Source organism: Arvicanthis niloticus, chromosome 27, assembly GCF_011762505.2.
Source record: "Arvicanthis niloticus isolate mArvNil1 chromosome 27, mArvNil1.pat.X, whole genome shotgun sequence".
Taxonomy (NCBI): Eukaryota; Metazoa; Chordata; class Mammalia; order Rodentia; family Muridae; genus Arvicanthis; species Arvicanthis niloticus.
In genome coordinates, this window is record NC_133435.1 from 29475810 (window position 1) to 29480862 (window position 5053).

At 39.6% G+C, this 5053-nt stretch overlaps 1 long non-coding RNA gene across 1 annotated transcript; it reads right to left on the reverse strand.

Annotated features, from left to right (window-relative positions):
• Window positions 1–294: 294 nt before the first annotated feature.
• Window positions 295–3688, reverse strand: LOC143439618 (uncharacterized). Its single transcript, XR_013107747.1, has 4 exons — window positions 2109–3688; window positions 1400–1540; window positions 989–1093; window positions 295–678 (listed from the first exon to the last, which is right to left on the reverse strand). It is a non-coding gene; the product is annotated as an uncharacterized LOC143439618 (long non-coding RNA).
• Window positions 3689–5053: the final 1365 nt, after the last annotated feature.

Below are 5053 nucleotides of genomic sequence, written 5' to 3' on the forward strand. Positions count from 1 at the left end.
ACCACATGCACTCCCGGCAAGCATGTTGTCAGTAAACTAGGTTTCCAGCCTTTAAATTACATGGAAGAACTTTAAAGCATTTTTTTTGTGCTTGACTTGTTTTGTGTTGCTTTATTATCTGACTACAAAGGTAAGAGCCTAAGTCACAACTTGGAACATCTGTAGAAGCATTTGTAGAAGTTGGACTCTGTTACTACTGGACATATTATCACGAGGAATCAGCATTCTCTGCTTGCTTCCACTGACAGGACCCTGAAGTTCTAAGCACATAAAGAAAAACAGAAAACAAGACATCACACATTGTCATGTGATTTATCCAGAACTGCAGAATCTTTGGTTTAGACACAGAACAAGAAGAGTGAATATACAGTGCCATGTGACATGTCTAGTGACAGGTCTTTCTCTAGTTCGTGCATCTGTCTCTTACAGTAATGATTGGAGAGAGAAATGTCTCCAGCAGCATTTGAACACATGGTGCCCAGGTGCAATGCTGTTTGGGAGGTTTGGAATCTTTGGCATATAGAACCTTGCTGGAGGACATCAGTGAGGGTGGTCTTTGATAATTTATAGCTTTGACCCACTTTCATATTGCTCTCTCTTCTTTCCACATATGGTTAAATATATGCTCTATTAACTTCATGATGCAGCCATGCCTCCTTCACCATTATGGCTCACACTCTGGAAACATAAAGCACAGGTCACATTAGTCATGATGATATGTCATAGCAACACAAAGTAACTAGCATACCCATCTACAATACTTTTTACTTAAAACGCACAATACTGCATATATTTGAAGGCTCATAAAACACAAACCAGTGCTGACATTTCACAAATGCAGCTTCTGTTTCAGGACTAGAAGACACTGTCTCCCAGCAGACTTCCTAGTCATCTGGCTCTTGCAGTGATTTAATTCCTCTTTCCATGGCATTCCCTGAGCCTTAGGTGTAGGGGTTGTCTTAGAAATGTGCCGTTTGGGAAGACATACCCCAGTTGCTTATTCTCTGCAGTTTGGTGAATTATAAACTCCAGTAATAATCTCCATGTGCTACAGAAAGAAGCTTCTTTGATGAGGGCTGTGAGCTACACACACCTATGGATATATAAAGACAAGAACATAGAATGTAGTTAGACATTATACTGATGTACCAAATGGGCAATAACAGGTTTTACTCTCCAGTCTATGACTCTCCAAGCAGTAGTAGTTGACTAAGTTTGCAGTGCTCTATATGAACTTCCTTCTATTAGTGGGCCCTAAGTACAATTAAACAACTACTGGTCAACCTCAAGGTTAAAATACCACCATTGAACCCCTGTGTTGTCTTGCCAGTCTGATCATTTTTGATGTTCACAGAATTTACAGCTGGTTAGGACCATTGATTACTTTATTTCCCCTTACCAGCTTACTTATTAGCTCCTTCCAATACCATGAGAGCTTGTCTCCGAGGAGAAGGTGTCCAGATCAATTCCAGTCTGAGTCCTCATAGTCCTCTGTCTAAACTGTATGGTGCCTTCAGCCACAGGATCGATCCTTCATGTTCTGAGAGATAACCAAGGGCAATGATGATAGCATAAACTGTTTAGGGAGTCTCTCAGCTCCCTCCTCTGACCAACAGCACAAAGTGAGGTTTCCCATGGCACTCTGATTTGTATTAGTCTGTAACTATTAGTGGAATCATTATCACCACATGTAGCATAACTCAATTTAAACTCCATATACAAACATACATAGTAGATCTACTTTTCTGTAATAATATAAAACAATATTTCCTTATGGTAGTTTCAAGCATCTTTAATTTTATGTATTTGACCTTCCTTCCTCTCCCTTTGTGTTACCTTCCTCTGCCCTCCCCAGTTAGAGCCTCTTCCCTTTTCCCCATTTCCCTCTTCATAGGACCTACATCCTACTAACTCCCTCTAGAGCTCCCTTCTCCCCAAGATGCCTTCTAATTTCCTGGCTTCCTCCTTTGCTCCAGGTTATAGGGTCACATTTCTAGAAGCAAAAATAAGGAAGAAATGTGGCACTTTTCCCTCTGGGTTTGGGTTACCACACTCAGTATAATTTGTTAGACAACTTTAACCATACAAATTTCAAGTGAGAGTTTTACCTTTTATAGAACTGTAGTACATTTTCCAGACTCTCATTAAACAGGCAGGAGGAGCAAATGGATTTTATGTGGCATGCAGCCATCCATAAATTTAAGTCCACACAAAGGGAAGAAAATGTTAAAGGCCAGTTATCAGAATGAAATCTATATACCTAAAAATTAACTGTCTATCTAAGTGTTCATTATCATACATTCTAAATTTTTCAAAATAAAACAAAGAATTATGTGGTTCTGATATATAAAACCATGCACATCTGAAAACTTAACTATAATGTAAAAAACTGAATTTAAAATTAGTAAGACATGGGTTAGAGAGAAATTCAACTGTTAAGATCAGTGGCTTTTCTTCCAACGGTCCTGGCTCAATTGCAGAACATATCATGGCTTCTAACAGCCATTTATAACTCCAGTCCCAGATGATCCAAAGCCCTCTTCTCACCTCCAAGGTACCAGGCTGGTACAGGTTATATTGTCAAAGATGCAGACAAAATAACCACATGTACAAATGAAACAAAATTTTAAAAAATCAAAATTAGTGAAGCATCTGTAATAACAATAATTTTAAGGCTGTTATTTCATTTAAGGAAACACATTTTACATGCTGACTATTATGAAGAAAGATCCAAAGCAATAAGAAATACAATTTCATTGTCGCTGCCTTTACAGTTATAGGAATTGCCTGAAAGAAATTAAAAATAAAGTCAAAACACTAATGCATCATAATTAAAACACATGGATGAATTCAGTGTTAAGACGAGGCCTGCAGTATTGTCAGACCTCATCCCAAATATGACTATTCTACTTTACTATGACTACAGAAAGGATGTTGATGTTAATGTTAATGCATCATATTTCTGATTTGTATTTCTTGCATGTATGGTCATATTTCTAGCACTCTTTCTTATATCTATTGGTTAGCTATTCAGCTATTAAAAATGAGAACATCATGAATTTTTCAGGCAAATGGATGGAACTAGAAGATATCATCCTGAGTGAGGTAACGCAGACCCAAAAGGACATGCATGATATGTACTCATGAATAAGTGGATTTTAGCCAAAAAGGTCAGAAAACCCATGATACCATTTACAGAACCTAGGAAGTAAAACAAGAAGGAAGGCCCAAGTGTGGATACCTGAAATCCATATAGAAGTGGAACAAATTAATCGTGGGAGGCAGATGGAAGTAGGAAAGTCTGTGAGATCAGGAGGGGAGAGGTGAAAAGGAGGGGAAGGATCAGGTATGGAGAAAGACAGTAAGGACACACAGAAGGCCAAGAAAATGAGTAGAAATATGCAGCAGTGGCGGTTAGGTGTCAGGGAAAGCCTCTAGAAAGTCTCAGATACCTGAGATGTGAGAGGCTATCAGGACTCAATGGGGATGACATTTAGCCAAAATGGCCAACAGTGTGAAAGTGGAACCAGAAGTGATCACCTGCAGTAGATAGACATGGCCCCCAATTGAGGTTGAGGGCAACCTACCCATCTTCAAAATTTTTAAGCCAGATTTGTTCCTGTCTAAAGGAAATAGAGTTAGAAAAATAGAGCAAAGACTGACAGAAAGGCCACCCAGTGACTGACCCAACTTGGAATCCGTCCCATGCATGCACACCAAACCCTGCCACTATTACTAATGCCATAATGTGCTTGCAGAGAGGAGCCTGACATGGCTGTCTTTGGACAGTCTTTACCAGCAATTGACTGGGACAAATGAAGATTCTTACAGCCAAACACTGGTTTAAGGTCAGGGACCAATATGGAAGAGTTAGAGGAAGGATTGAAGGAGGTAAAGGAGATTGTTTCCTGTAGACAGGAACAATTCTGGGTTAAAAATTTTGAAATGGGTGGGTGGCCCCATTCTTCAACTGGGAGCCATGTCTAACTACTGGATGTGGTCTCTTCAGATTCTAACTCCTTTCTGTTGGGTATTTTGCCTAATGTCATCCCCAATGGTTCCTGGGAGCATCTCGATTCCCTGGTGTCTGGGACTTTGTAGTGGCTACCCCTGTTTCCCACTCTCCTTTGCTAAATATTTCTCTTTCTTCTCCTAGCCCTCTGAATTTCCCTACTTTCTCTTCCCATACCTAATTCTGCTCAATTTATTCCCTGTCCCTCCACTCTAACTGTCAGGCTTCCCCCCCTCCCCCATCTACCTTTGTGAGTATTTTGTTCCCTCTTCTAAGCAGGATTGAAGCATCCACACTTTGGCCTTCCTTCTTGTGAAGTTTCATCTATGAGTTGTATTGCAGGTGTTTGGAGTTTGAGAGCTAATATCCACTTATTAGTGAGTACATACCATGTGTATCCTTTTGGGACTGGGTTACCTGACTCAGGATGATATTTTCTAATGGCATCCATTTGCCTGCAAAATTTATGGTGTCATTGTTTTATAGGTACATAGTATTCCATTATATAAACGTACCATATTTTCTGTATCCATTCTTCCATTGAGGGACATTTGTGTTGTTTCCAGTGTCTGGCTATTATAGATAAGGCTTGTATGAACATACTGGAGCATGTGTCCTTGTTATATGTTGGAGCTGTTTTTGTCTATGTCCACTAGTGTTATAGCCAGGCCTTCAGGTAGAACTATTTCCAGTTTTCTGAGGAATGGCCAATTGATTTCCAAAGTGATTGTATGAGCTTGCAATCTCACCAGCAGTGAAGGAGTGTTCTTCTTTCTCCACATACTTGCCAGTATCTGCTATTACCTGAGTTGGTGATCTTAGCCATTCTGACTGGTGTGAGCTAAAATCACAGGGTCATTTTGATTTGCATTTCCCTGATGTCTAAGAATGGTGATCATATTTAGGTGCTTCTTGGCCATTCATGGTTCCTCAGTTGAGAATTCTCTGTTTAGCTCTGGACCCATTCTTTTTTTTTTTTTTTTTAATAACATTTGGTTGAAAGTCCATTTTATTGGAGAATAGAATTGCTACTCCAACTTG